This window comes from Cyprinodon tularosa, unplaced genomic scaffold (assembly GCF_016077235.1).
Source record: "Cyprinodon tularosa strain WSP-4 unplaced genomic scaffold, ASM1607723v1 ctg202, whole genome shotgun sequence".
Taxonomy (NCBI): Eukaryota; Metazoa; Chordata; class Actinopteri; order Cyprinodontiformes; family Cyprinodontidae; genus Cyprinodon; species Cyprinodon tularosa.
In genome coordinates, this window is record NW_024038744.1 from 1,286,785 (window position 1) to 1,302,631 (window position 15,847).

A 15,847-nucleotide genomic window follows, 5' to 3' on the forward strand; every position below is an offset into this window, starting at 1 on the left:
TTTGATAGTGATCTTACCTAAGATTAATGGAGCTGAGACGTTTCACTCACCATTAGTTATAACTGGATGGAGTGTAATTCCAGCATGTATCCAGCAGAGGGCGCGCATGTACAGTCTCTGGAAGCCGTTCTACATCTTCACATTTTTAAGGCAGCTGCATGAGCAGAGCAATAATCAGCTGGAAGTTTGTAGTGGTCACATGACGATGTTGTGGATTTATTATTCCACATGTCCGAGTTCGGTCTACACTGCAGGACTACTGACAGTCTCTGCAACACTGACAGTAGGTGTTCATGCTGCATTTTGTTTCTTTTTCTCGGTTTTATTACAAACTGCAGTGAAAACAAAGCAAAAGCGTGAGGACGCAACAGTTAAAAGGAAATTATGAGGAAGGCGCAACTGTGATTTGTATTCTTTTTTTGACATCTATGACAGAAGGTGAGATGTTTGCTTATTTGCATAATGTCTTGTTTATCTCATGCATGATGAATAATTTCTTACACCATAAACATGTAGTTCTAGAACTAATTGAAGAAAAATAAGGGCAATGCATTAAAATAAATAATTCATAATTGTGCAAACTATTGACGCTTTTTTTATAGCTAAAGAATTAATATCAGTTTTCTATTGTATCAACATGCTGCTTTGAACACATATGATTTCTGCTGTATTTAAGAATCAAGACAAGTTAAAAGTTTAACAGCTGATTTGTCACTTTTTTCACTATAGCTTTTGTGCTTCAAAGGACAGGAAACCCACATTCAATGAACTTCATTAGCAGAAAATTGGTTCTTTATATTCAGGCGGTCATGGATAAAGTGTCTCTTTAATAAGGGAAGGAAATGGGTTAATGTCCATGGATGGCTGAACATAGTTTGCATGATGTGTGTAAAGTGATTATTCTTTATAGGGCTTTTGTGTTTCAAATACATGCGTGACTGTAAGATGAGTTTTGTAGTTTTGAAACATACATTCTAGGATATGTTTGTTTAGGTTATCTTATAATGTATGCTCCCAGGATAGACCACACACACAGCCATCTGCAGCCCTGGCACACAATTGGATGTTTGTTGGGGACAAATGATAAGACAATTCTGTTCCCTCATGTTTAGAGGTCAAAGAGTGGCTGACCTGGTTTTATGTGTCAATTTCCTCACCCCTCTTTTGATCCATCCAACTGTAACGCCTTGTGAAGTCACTGCTATGAACAGTCTCCAAGCTCTTTGGAGAAAATGTGTGTGGTAGAAGTTATTCATTTTTCACATTACTTATGTCACAAGCTTAGAAAAAATAGATACTGATGGAATCTCCAGGTCAAAAGCATGCAACTCATTTGAAGCTTAAAAACATGCAACAATATCTTACAGTTCAATTAAGCTTATCTATTAAGCTCAATTGAACAACATAAGTTATTTCAAGACTGTTTGATAAAGAAAAAGGAAATAACCTGGATTTTTTTTAAGTACATGTAGTTGCTAACTTTGCAGGATTCTTTCAGTAAAAACACATAGAATGCATAAAGCAACAGTGCAGAGAAGTCTCCTTCAGCAGAAAGAAACCTCCATTAGAACCTGGCTCTGTGTGAAATGCTATCTGCTGTGGCTGACTGAGGTTGTGAAGACCGGACAGACATAGAAACATTTAAAAAAAAAAAGAGTCCTGATTTAGAAATACTTTCCATGTCAGAAAAGTTTAGTTTTCTGTTCATGAGGATGTCTAAATTATTGTGATAGTCTCAGCAACAGCTTTTTCATCTGTAGTGGAGAGGAACAGTTAAACATAGGTGAATCAGGTACATAATCATCCCAAAGGTATTAGCAGCGATAGCTCATTCGGTAGGCTGCCTACTAGTTGATGTCTCAGCTAAACAGAATGCCAAGTCATGGGTTACTATCATGAAAATAGAAAAAAGGGATAGAATAAAGTTAAAAAGAGAGGAAAACTGCTAAAAAGAGTGTAGGTAGCGAAGTGGTGGGTATGTCTTCCAGCAGTCTAAGTTTATAGCAGCCTGCCTACAGAAATAGCTAAGAATAACTTGAGCCATATATTAACATAATCAAAAAGGAAAGTTTAAAATATAATCTTCAAAGTTTAAAACTGAACTAGTTCCATGGGAGAGGAGCCTCCCATCTGAAAGATCTGTCTGCCACTCTACTTTTAGAGACTCTCCCAAGCATGTACATTGATGATCCAAGTAAGAAAGTCATAACTTTAACATGACCATTGAGAGGCTATATAAGTAGAACAGATTAAAAAAACTTAATGCACTGTTCTGATAATAAAGCTGTCTGTAGACATCTTTATATTCCAACTATTGCATTGTTCCTGAACATGTCGGTAAAAAAAAGCATTAATATAATTGTTTGTGTTTTAAATTGTCATATTTTGCAGCCCTTGATACCGTTGTTCTTAAAAAAAAAAAAGTTTCTTTGTTACCTTTTTTGCCAGACGAGCATTGTCCAAAAGAGTTTGTGTGCTTCAATATACTAACTTGCACCTACCATTGTTTTTATGTAAGCTCTCAGTCTGAAGGCATTAATAAATAAATAAAGGGTCAGCTCTTTGTGTATGCAGATGAACTGAGGCCTACAAGTAAACTCTACATGCTAGCCTACACGTCCATGGTCCAGAAGCAATCACCTCATTCTGCATACAGAACTCTGATTTGCTGCAGCTGCAGATGGAATCACACTGACGTGTTGCCAGTGTTCCGTTAGCCCTGCACCAGTAGCTCTTCTATTGTTGAACATCTTCATCTATAACAGACAGTGCTGGTGCTTCCTGAAAATTCTTTGATGTGTTGAAATTTTCTTCTTCATAGCTGAAAATCAATATTCATGACAGACAACCTTTTCCTGTATGATGGCATTAATGAGGGAGACGAGAACTGCAAACTTTTCTTTGGAGATAACCACTGCTGACATTGGAAGGCTGCAATTTCAATCTTATTTGTGTTGCTGTCATAGCAAACACTTTGAGTGATTTCAGCTGGGCTCTTTCAAAGTTTTGAAAGTCCTTGGATCATACATTTATCTCCAATTCACTTCTGTAGATAACAGTTCCTGCATGTTTTATTTAAGATGTCAGCTTATATTGGCCTGTTGTAGTTATAGTATCTTGTAGTATCATGTCACTTTTCTGTTCTTGGAAAATTCTTTATATTTCTTTTGTAGCTTCCTTGATGTTGTCAATTGTGAGCAAATATACCAGAGATTCACAGCTGCAGGGCTGCTGAGAGTAAGACACAGATTACTTTGCTTTCCCACCGTCAATTCTTTAGGCCGAGAGAGCAAATAAACGATTAGGGCTGTATCCCAGAGAACTGGGTGTAAAAGAAGGTAATCAGTCCACACAGACATGCACACACGCAAACACTCTTTCTGCAGCCATTTCTGCAGGGGTGTGGAGTGTTTAGTGCAATCTCCTAGCAGCACAGATGATTCTTACTCAGATTCAGTCTAAATGTCAACCTGACCCCCATATCCCCCTTTTAATGAAAAAGTCCTGACTGAGCGCTTTTTAACCACTCTCTTAAACACTCACAGAGTCAGAGCGGGTTCACACCCACAGCTCCTGACTCTCATTTAATCTCTGACACAGCCCTTCTTTCCCTACTCTTATCTATTTGTTTTATGTGCCCTTTCACTTTGCTTGTATTTGATTTTGATTGTGCACATCGTGGGAAACTAGAGGCCAAGCAGGCTTCAATAAAAAAATACTATGAGAACTTTTCAAAAGCATCAATAGAAATATTGAGAAATAAACCCTTTGCTTTAAGTTACAGGCAGAACTCTAAGGCTAACTCATTTAAACTAATTTGACTTTGGAGACATCGCTTGTAATGGTCCACAGTTAATGAGACATGTTATGCTCTATTCAGAGTGAATTGATTGGTTCTTAGGTAAAGCCTGTATGACATTAAAAAGAAGTCATACATTTTACTTGAGCAATCATTTCCTGATTGCTTATTGCTACTGAAAACCCCAAATGCAAACTTTCAGATAATCTCTAAATTGTATATATAGTAACAGAGGCTGACTCAAACGCAGAGAAGAGATATGTAGTGTTATGTGGTCAATAGTTTTAATAAAACCATGTTTATGATTTGTAGGTGATCACTAGCCTGCTCAGTCAGACTGACAGGATGTATACACGGCGCACCATGTATACATCCTGTCAGTCTGAGCACATCGAACCTTCTCTAGAATGCCATGGCTTTCCAAATCAGGATTGTGAAAGCTTCACACTGGATCTGAAGCAACTTGGATTATGTGCCTCTCCACTCCTCAAAACCCTGAGAACTTGATTCCTTCATGAAGTTGACAAGAGTCTTATGCTATGTTCACATTGCAAGCCTTAATGCTCAATTCCATTTTTTTTTTGTGTGTGAAATCCAATGGTTTTTGTGTGGTTGTTCATATTTCCAAATACATGTGACTTGTATTTGATCTCCCACATGAACTGCATTCATACAGCTTAACTGTCTAACCCATGCAGTAGAGAACACAATGACATCACAAGTAGCGAGAGACTGCTTACAGAGGTATACATGGATGGTAGTTCTGGAGCGTATCTAGCAATCTTTCTTTTCTTTTCCCACCAGAGCCAGCGCATTAACAACCCAATCTTTTAGAATAGAAAATCCCTTTATTGTCCCATTATGGGGAAATTTTCAAGAAGATCAAAAAGAAAGACTGCTCTACACATTGTCGTCTGCCAGGGTTGTTTTTCTTCCTGCTTAAATGTTGCAAGATGCAGAATAGGGTAGTTTATTAAGTATTAATGATGTTTTGTACGAAAAAAGCGCGACCTGACCATTCAGACACTAGTCGCATTTAAAAAGTTAGATATGTATCGGATTTAGGACCACATAGCCAAGTGGCCTTGGTCCCATTTAAAAAAATTGGATCCCTGTCACCCATTTCATTTACTGGTGGCGAGTCTTTTCCACATAGTGGAAAAATTGTAAATCTTCTTTTGGAAAGTAAGCTTGTATGAGTGATGCAAACAGAGACTTTTAAACAAAGTGTGTACAAGGAGAAATGGGCTTGTGCACGTTCTCGCTTGTGTTTAATAGGCTATAAGGAGCGAGTTTTTTTTTTTTTAGAGTGGAGAGGGCTTTTAAAACATTTGGCAAAATCCTCCACTATACCTTTGACAATCATCCCAAAGTTACAGTTGTTTCTTCACCATTGTTTACCACACTTTTTCCTTCTACTGTCTTTCCTCTCCACTCAACTTTCTACAGGGTGTCAGTGAGCTTCTTTTGGACTTATGAGTCAGAAGTAACTTACCAGATTATGTACGGTAAATGTTAATATATCTATAAAGTATCTTTATTAAAATCCAATTTTAGTTATTGGTATGTAATATTCAAATTTTCTGATCCAGAGATGAATAGATTATTTAATTCTTCAGTATTTGTATTAAATGTAGGTAATTTACACATTTCACTTTTTGAGGTAAATTTGTAAAATAGATAAAAATTTTATTCAAATTTATTGAGCTGCATCTTGTAAAGTTAATCCATACAGCAATTTTGAAGATAATTTAATGCTATATTATTAGTGCTATCAATCAGTTTAAACCGTTAAAAAGTAGCTGTCAACAAGTCAGCATTTAAAAAATGCTACTTCACTGACTAACGTCCTTTTGCAGCAGTGACGGCAAATCAGGAAATCATGAACTTAATCAACTTTTCACACTTTTGATCAGCCCTCTGTAGAGAGTCTTCCTGTTTGTTCAAGTTGTTCTAAAAATTTGCAGCTGCAGTTTAAAGCTATAAGATGTAACGACATGTAAAGCTAATGAATTATGTCTGTAACTAATTTGAACTTTTACTGTGCTGCATCTTTTTTTTTCGGATTTACAGTTTTAAATATAGGCTTTATACTAATTCATAGAGGTTGCTGGAATGAATACCAGCTTTCAAATGTCCTGCACAATATGAAGTGGGCTTAGAAAATGAATGAATCAAACAACGTGCAAAAGGATACACTTAAATTTACCATACTGTAAATGTTGCTCATATAGAGAGAATATTATCTGACGTTTGTTGGATTTACGCAGGCAATCATCAATTTGCAAGAAGTTTCTCCAGTGTAATTGTTAAATATAATTCTTCCTGTTCATTTCAGTGCATTTATCAGTGTTGGCTGTGTAGTAGGTAGCTCCATGGATGTCTTAAGGTCATTATCTCAATATTTTCCTCAGGAACGGTTCAAGACATTTCGTCACTGTAAATCAAGTTTAGGCAGGATAAGTAATAGACTATGAATGAAAAGTTGAGGTATCATCTAATGAGATTTCAAGAGAGTAAAGCTTTATACTTTACACATGTTAAGTTACCGTTTTAACGTTCAAATACTCCTCCATGTTTTGGAAAATTGGCACAATGCTTAGTGTCATTGCCTCATCTGATGTAATATTCAGAGAGGTAGCAGTCATAGCAGACATTCCTCACTCCATGTTGGTATGAAAGTTAAATCACCTCATTTTTCTTTTTGCTTTTTACCCAACCTTTTCTTTTGCTTTAAAGCATGCAATTTCATTCAGGTTTTTTTTATCTTCTGAGGAGCCAAGCAGATGGAAAGAGGCTAAAACACACCTTGTGGTGGAAGAAGGAAAAATCACTCAACTCCGGTTGAGAGAAAGACATAGTCCTCTCACCTCAAGGATTTCCTTCTGTTTGTTTATGTTTGACTTTTTAGTGTGGGACTGAAAGGCTATTTATTAGTCAAACTGAGAAGGGATGATCAGAGCTTTGCCTGTGATTCACTGCATTAGCTCGTGCAGAAGGTAAAAGAGAAGAAAGACATGCATGATTAACGATACTCATAAATGAGCAACAAAGAAATTGTTTACTTTACATGAAATGTTTAAATAGTCTAAATATGGGATATATGTTGTATTCCACATATTTCTAGCTCTCTATCCTCAATCTAGAGAAGTTTTATTCAGTAGTATCCTCTCTATGTTGTATGTTATGTATTAACCAAAGCCTAATGTTAACCCTGTGATAATCTAATACATTTGTAAACTTTGTAAAGAGTCGCGTTATTATGATTTGAATATTGGTAATAAATCTAAAGTAGAAATTATTTTAAAGTTTCACCAAAAAAAACTATCTAGGTACTGAAAGGTTTGTTAACTGACTGAGTTTTTTTTCCTTTAGTTTAGGAGGGGATGGAAAACAAAGCCATGTATCTGAGCACAAGTGAAGAAAGAGAGAGCGGCTCCATGTATGAGGAAGTCTACGATGGACATAACTTATCAAAGCTGAACCTTTGTGATGAAGGTAAAAAAAAAAAGAAAAAAAAATCAATATTTTTTTAAGTTTTTTGTTTTCTTTTAGAAAATTGTAAACAGGTGTGACCAGGTTTTAGGTGTACAAGCACTTGTACAGTGTTGTGCCTGAACGCGTTCATTGAACGAAAGTTCATGAACTCGTTCATATTTTGGGCGAACGTGAACTGAACGTACTGCATTATTGCCTGATGAACGTTATTGTGAACTCGTTCATTCTGGTGTCTGTGAACGGCACGCTCTCTCAGTTCAGCTCCGTTCAATAGGTTGCCAGATTTCTATAGAGTCCTCCAGGCGAAACCCCGGCTAAATCACACCGTAAACAGGCCTTAATATGTAGCGGGAAAAATACCCAATCTGGCAACACCAGCTACCAGTGTCGTAGCCTACAGCCGCGTGCGTCATCAAAACAAAATGCAGCGTGGAAGCAACAACAGCGTGGAGGCGACTTAAAACAGGTTTATGACCAGGTGGTCGGTGAGGATGATGGCAACAAGTTTGCCCGCCGGCTTTCAGTAAAAAAATCCGCACTTCAGTAACCTTAAATTCCTACCTCAGCCTGGTCCCTCAGTTTGTGTTTGTAAAATCTTCTTGAGCGGAGGTCTTCAACAGGGGATCCGCGACCCCTAGAGGGTCTACGGAGGTACTGCATGAGGGTCTGCATGGTTAGTTGATATTTCTATATTCCCCCCTGCATTTTTTTCCCACTAATTGAAATGTCTTTAAATACTCATTAACATGAAATCAACACACTGTAGTAAACAGATAAATGGAGGCAGAAGATGTCTTTCAGTCATCAATGCACACATTCAGCGACACACAGGAGCTCTTTCAAGCTGGGCACCGTTTCCTTCACAACAACCAGGAATCAGAATCAGAAAAACTTTAATAATCCCAGGGAGAAATTAATTTCTTTACATTACTCCATCTGTAATAGAGTGACTATAGGACACAATTTCATACAATGTATATAGTTAGGAGGTCCCCGCTCCATCTCGCCATCAGTTTGGGGGTCCTTGGTCTGGAAAACATAGAAGACCCCTGTTCTTGAGGGTTTTACTATCCATGTAACTTGTTTGTTAAACCTGCCTGGTATAATTTTCCAGGGTTCCAGTATTCCTTTTTAGTATGTATTGAAATGGAATTTCAAATGGAAAAAATTATTAAAAAAAAAAAAAAAAAACATTTGCACCTTAAAGACTACTTTCCTATTTTTCTTTTAATAATTACTCATAAAAAAGACCATTCAAGCAGCACATTTTTCCTGATGTTTTTGAGAATATACTGTAGGGGTGAAAGCTGCAGCTGCTACTAGTGTGAAGTGAATGGACAGCAACAAAGCATTAAAGCATCAATGGGGAAATGCTGTCCCCTCAATGCTAATGTAGACCCTGGTTGGATAAGGATTCAAAACTGGATATGAAGATGAAATCTGATGCACAGTTTCAGAGTTACAACTGATAAAATAATTGCCGTCTGTGGTTCTACAGTAGGCTATGGTGTAATTGAGCAATATATGAAAAAAAAAAAGAACTATGAACTAGTTCGTTTTTTGGAATTGTGAACTATGAACTGAACTAGTTCATTTTAAAATGTCTGAACTGAACTTTGAACTAGTTCACGTAGAAAGAGAACTTTCCCAACACTGCACTTGTAGAGTAGTTGTTGGGGCGATTCTTTTTCTGCATCAGGAGGGAAGAAAACAGTTTTTATTCTGTAATTGGATGTATATACAGAAAAATACCATCAATTCTACTTCAGTAGAAGTTAAAGAGTAAAACCTATGGAAAAGGAAGGTAAACTGTTCATGTTGCTGGCATTTGTTTTTCTCTTTTTGTGGTCATCTGAATGTCCAGAGGTGACATCTGTGTTTGTGTGAATTCAGGTCCAGCTAAATGAACTCACAGATTTAAATTCTCAGGTTTCAATCCACAGCTTGGCCAGTTTGTTGGGAAAGTTTGAGTTAATATCAACAGGAGAACTTGCTTGGATTAGTTCACTTTATCCACCATCAGACTGAGAGGTGACAGGAGCATGGGGTTATTTTTTCTTAAAACAAAATTTTTTTTTTTGTCTTGAATAATTGCAAAACCAATTTAGAGCTAAAAGACATGAGCCTCCTTACAGATGCAAACTAGATTGTTGCATTTTGGGAATAATATCAAAATAACTATTTGAGTTAAGAGGTGTTTTTGCTTTAATGTTTTATTAACGCCACACATACTAAATCAATAAAATAATAAATGATGATAGATAAATAAATTAAATAGAGGCTTTCTCACATGAGTTAAGGAAAAATACCTAAAACCCCAACAAATCCTGGCCAGATGTAGAGAAATTAAAGAAATTCTCACAAACAAAGGCACTGGCATCTATCACCTTTGTAATGGTTACAAAGCGATCTCTAAGGCTTTGGGACGTCTGTGAATCGCAGTGAAAGACATTATCCACAAATGGAGAAAACATGGACCAGTGGTGAACTTTCCTAAGAGTGTCCAGCAGACTGACTCATCCTGGAGAACCCAGGATAATATTTAACACTCTGCAGGTCTCACTAGCCTCACTTAAAATCAGTGCTAATGTTATGATAAGAAACAGATGGGGTGAAAATCAGTGCCAAGGCCAAAACTACTCCTGATGAAAGAAAGCAGAAATGTACATCTCTTTTTAACTAAAAAAAAGCAAAAATAAAACATCTTGATTATTCTGTAGTATTATCTGTAATGTTGAGTCCTGAAAGGTGTGTGTCCCTTTGCTTCCGATGAAACGTGATCACCAGACCGACATAATGGTGGAAGTGTGTGTTAGGTTTCTGTTATGATTTTCTTTTTAGTATTCAGTCTTCTTGGTTTTCCATTTGTTGTCCTCTGCTGCCCTCTTGTGTCCTCTTTCCCTTGCTCTGTTTTCTGTTCTGCCCTCACCTGTTTTCAATTCCCTCGTTAGCCCTCTCTTTGTCTCTGTCCCCTTTAAAAGTCCTCCCTCTTCAGTTCCTGTTTGCTGGATCCTCGTCTAACGTCTGTCTGCCTTCCTCGTCTCTCCCTGGTTCCTAGAGTTTGGTTTTCCCCTGATGTCTCCTTGGTTCTGGTTCGTTGTTATTTTGTTGGATTTTTTGACTCCTGCCTCAGTTCCTGTGAACCTTATTAAACCCGCTTAAATTCACCTCTGCCTACTTGCCTCTGCATTTGGGTCCTCAAACCAACACCAAATCCTGACAGTGTGGTGATTTGGGTCAGTTTTTGCTTCTTAAAGGATATTTATGATTTTCTATGATTTGTATAAGTAAATAATATTCTCAAACTGAAAATCCTAACGGACAATGATGGCCCTTAGACACATTTAGTTTATGCAGCAGATTCCAAGATCCAAATCATACCAGAGAGTGCACAGAATAGCTATTTATAAAAATAGATAAATAATCCTTAAACACACAATTCAATGTTAACAGAAACCCTCTTAAGTTTCAAAATTTGAACAATTCTTCAAATACGATAAGAAAATATTTCTCTAAGATGGAAATGATGTGACTGAAGAAGCCTTTACAGTAGTTGCTGCCTCCAAGGATGGTGGTTTACTTTTGTACTTTGCCAGGTTGTTGTGGATATTTTTTTGTATTTATTTGTAAAAATTACTTGAAATTGTAACAATGTAACTTAAATCGTGTCAAACAGCTGTTGATAAACCAAATTTGAATTTGGATTTTTTTGTCAGAAACACAACAATTGTGATCAAATGAATATTAAAAGAATAGTTAAAAAAGAGATCTTGCCTGGTGGGATATTTTTTTTGGGCTATACCAAAACACGTGTTGCCTGAATAAATATAAATTTAAATACAAATCCAACTTTTGTTACAATAAGTTTGTTTTTTGTATTGGCAAAAAAAAAAAATCTGCTGAAAATGCAATCAATGAATTAACATTAAAGAACATGTTATTTAAAGTATTTTAATGTACAAACCGGATTCCAAAAAAGTTGGGACACTAAACAAATTGTGAATAAAAACTGAATGCAATGATGTGAAGATGGCAAATGTTTCTATTTTATTCGTAATAGAACATAGATGACAGCTCAAAAGTTTAATCTGAGTAAACGTAACATTTTAAAGGAAAAATATGTTGATTCAAAATTTCACAGTGTCTACAGATCCCAAAAAAGTTGGGACAAGTAGCAATAAGTGGCTGGGAAAAGGATATTGAGCAAATAACGAACAGCTGGAAGACCAACTAACACTAATTAGGTCTATTGACAACAGGATTGGGTATAAAAAGAGCCTCTCAAAGTGGCAGTGTCTCTCTGAAGCCAAGATGGTAAGAGGATCACCTATTCCACCACTGTTGCGCAGAAAGATAGTTCAGCAATACCAGAATGGTGTTGCCCAGCGTAAAATAGAAAAGACTTTGAAGTTATCATCATCAACCATGCATAACATCATCTAAAGATTCAGAGAGTCTGGAACAATCGCTGTGCGTAAGGGTCAAGGCCGTAAAACGTTACTGGATGCTCGTGATCTCCGGGCCCTTAAACGTCACTGAACCTCAAACAGGAACGCTACTGTCAGGGAAATAACAGAATGGGCTCAGGAATACTTCCAGAAAGCATTGTCAGTGAACACAATCCGCCGTGCCTTCCGCCGCTGCCAGCTGAAACTCTGCAGTGCAAAGAAGAAGCCATTTCTAAGCAAGCTCCACAAGCTCAGCCGTTTGCACTGGGCCAGGGATCATTTAAAATAGAGTGAGGCAAAATGGAAGACTGTTCTGTGGTCAGATGAGTCACGATTTGAAGTTCTTTATGGAACACTGGGACGCCGTGTCATCCGGACCAGAGAGGACAAGGATAACCCAAACTGTTATCAACGCTCCGTTCAGAAACCTGCATCACTGATGGTATGGGGTTGCATGAGTGCTTGTGGCATGGGCAGCTTGCATGTCTGGAAAGGCACCATAAATGCAGAGACCTGTGTTCAGGTTCTAGAACAACATATGCTTCCATCTAGACGTCATCTGTTTCAGGGAAGACCATGCATTTTTCAAAAAGATAATGCCAGACCACATTCTGCAGCAATCACAACATCATGGCTACGTAGGAGAAGGATCCGGGTACTGAAATGGCCAGCCTGCAGTCCAGATCTTTCACCTATAGAGAACATTTGGCGCATCATAAAGAGGAAGGTGCAACAAAGAAGGCTCAAGACGACTGAACAGTTAGATCCTGTATTAGACATGGATGGGAGAGCATTCCTATTTCTAAACTGGAGAAACTGGTCTCCTCTGTCCCCAGACGTGTTGTTAGAAGAAGGGGGGATGCCACACAGTGGTAAAAATGGCCTTGTCCCAACTTTTTTGGAATTTGTTGACGCCATGAAATTTGGAAATAACATATTCTTCCCTTAAAATTATACACTCTCTCAGTTTAAACTTTTGATCTGCGATGTGTGTTCTATTCTGAATAAAATATTTGTTTTTGACACCTCCACATCATTGCGTTCAGTTTTTATTCACAATTTGTTTAGTGTCCCAACTTTTTTGGAATCCGGTTTGTATACCCTAAGCAAATAATGGGAGTGTCATGAGCTCATGTCCTTTTCCCAAAAGAAATTAGACCCAAAGTCAGCTTGAAGTGTTTTGCTAGCTGACACAAATCAAGAAATTAAAACATTTGCAGCAGACATGAGTTCTTAAGTTTCTTGTGAGGCTGCTGCTCTTGTTTTCCAATCTAGCTGCATGAGGTCAGGATTATTTCTTCCTTTAAAAATCTGTTTTTAGGGCAGGCCAGTCTAAAATAAAGGTGACAGCATGGTGTATTATTTCTATACTGTACTTTGCAGCCATGTAACTAACACACACACACACACGCATCCCAGCCAGCTGTGTTTTCTTACTCTGTAGCTGTGTGTGTTCTTCATCATGGAGGGGGAGTTTATGTGTGCGTACATTAACACTAGTCCACCTGCATCCATTGGTGGGTCGTCACGGTCCAAATGAAAACATGCTGTGAGGAGACTTAGCTGCAAGATTGCTGTTTGTTTTTGAAATTCACACACAGTCTAATATCCTAAGTGTTTGCAGGATGACAGAATATATAGTTGTATGATATCCCAATGGAGGTAATATTCATCATGATGCAGACTCTCGATTTTTCCTCCAGAGGCCTCTTTAGAACACATTCCAAAATGTTGTTTTTTTTTTTCAGTCATTTAACTCATCTGCAGTTTTCTTTGTTGAGTTAGACACTAGTTAAACGTGAGGTTTTAAAAGATCCTAATCAACCGCTCTGAATCCTTAAAAAATAACAAGAAAAGTATGGCTAGGTAAGTTAATACAATTCTTAGCATACATCAGAAAGTATTTTAGCTCCATCAAGGTGTTTTTTAATTAGCTATTACTATAGCTGAGAGCTAGACACACTGTAGATGATCATGATGCTTCATGGATGTCTGTTTATGAGATTTTTCTTTACTGCTTCATAGTGAGGGGACTATACCAATTATTGTGCCTTTTCTTTAGTTCTTCATTAGTTCATTGTTTTTATTTCTCAGCACAAGCTAAGCTGTCCTATTTGTAAAAAAAAACAAAAAAAAAACCCAAGTCTGAAGAAACCCTTTGCAAGAGCCCCTAAAAAAAATCAAAAGAGCATTTAGGCACTCATTCAGTCCTTGGGCACTTTTGTGATATCTTGTGGTCCTTTTAATCGACAGTGTTTCCTGACAAGAAAATAGGCAAAGGTCCTGAGGTCATGGATCCAGCCTTAAACACCTGCACTGAGGACTTCAAGCCTTTGTACATTGTGCAAACACTGGGCTGTTATTACAGGCATGGTTCCAAAGAGCACATTTCAAACATACTCACGTTCACCAAAATGAGGTTATGGGCAAAATCTGGTCCAAGGACAATTAGCTGAGAACTTGTAGGTAAAGTAATAAAGTAATAGAGACATATTAAAGCCTATGTGCAAAAAATAGCAATAATCTAAGCTTGATAACTTAAAGACATTGCTTATTTGTTGCATTCCTCCCATGATAAGTAGACATCCTCCCCATACAGCAATTTCAACTTGGTGAATCCTGTCTTAAAATATGTTTAATTCAGATTTAAAGTATTAATTGTTTGTAAAAGCAAAATCAGGCTTTAAAATGAGCCTCATCAGAATTATTTTAAATGTACTGAACACCATTTTTCAGTGAATCAACTGAAAGCAAACATTTTTTTGAGTAGGCAATCAGATCGAGCAGCGGAAGGAAAACATTTGTTTTCTTGATCTAATAGGAATTAAGTAACAATAGAACAGGGTGTAAGATCATATCCTAAGGTTCCTCACTTTGTAGGGTTCTAAGAGCATATGTCTGTGTGAAATAATTTATCAAAAAATTAGAAGTGATTTCAAACTCTGACGCTTTACTGTGTCGTTTGAAATAGAGAAACGGTTGTTCTCTTTGAAACAACTTCTAGTCTTTGTTCAGATAAATTTAGACACATGAATTTACAGTAATAATTTTCCCTTATGTTTTCCAATTTTGTAACAGCTAAGAAACTGCCTTAAACTTGTGTCTTCCTTTTAAATTAGACATTTGAGATCCTATGGTTCCAGTAACAGTGATTTTATTTAGCATCAGTCAGATAAACATACGCAGTGCTGTGCCTGATTTCAAATAGCTTTAGAGAGGTAACATCTGAGTCCTGTTCTGTTTACTGATGAAGATTGTGATTCCAGATGAAGGTTTGAAAATTGATTCTTCTTCCTGACCTGAGGGGAATATTTTCATTAACAAACCATCACTGCTTTCTGCCAAGCTGTCCAACACAGAGACACAAAAACAGCCTTCTCATCATTCATAAAGACCCTGTGTCAGGTTTATTAAGCCTGCGTTTGACCCTCAGAGAATGGTTAAATGCTTGCATGAGCTGCAGTAATATATCCTCAGTGAGTCTGTGCAGTTCATGTAGCAGAATATGATGAGAATTCTTGGAATTATTGTGGAGTAATGTAGAGAATTTTCCAAAGAATTTGGTCTAAGGTTTGTGAAAACCAGTGAGTGGAACTACAAGTGTTGTTAGAAATTCTTAGTCATGTTTTCTGCAACAACAAAATAACTCTTTACTGTACAAGCAAATATTTACTTTGGTATGATGTGATCAACCAACAGTAGTTTTGCTGGTTTATGGAATCTGCATTACCTTTTTTCCATCTTTTCTTTTCATTAGTGTCTGGAAAGCGCCGCAGGAAGCAGGACCAGTATTGCAGTCTCCTGAACTCCCTGTCAGCTATCAAATATGCAATTGTGTCCTTATACATCCTGGTTCTTCTGACCATCTTTGGACTCTGCTTGGCAGGTAGGATGTGCACCTGATTGAGTGAATATTTGCATAATATTCACTCAGTTTCTGAATTGTCTGGAGGCTTCTCTATGAATCAATTTATGCAACTAAGGGTTTCAGACCTAAAATACTGACAGAAGCCAAGGACCTAAAGACTTAGATATCTTTGTCTGCAGCGGGCAATAACATCTGTATTTAGGTTGAAATAATAAATTATTACTATAGAAATTT

At 37.2% G+C, this 15,847-nt stretch overlaps 1 long non-coding RNA gene across 1 annotated transcript; it reads left to right on the forward strand.

Annotated features, from left to right (window-relative positions):
* Positions 1–210: 210 nt before the first annotated feature.
* LOC119783342 lies at positions 211–15,634 on the forward strand. The gene is made up of 3 exons (XR_005280779.1): positions 211–438; positions 7,175–7,297; positions 15,503–15,634. It is a non-coding gene; the product is annotated as an uncharacterized LOC119783342 (long non-coding RNA).
* The last annotated feature ends 213 nt before the right edge of the window (positions 15,635–15,847 follow it).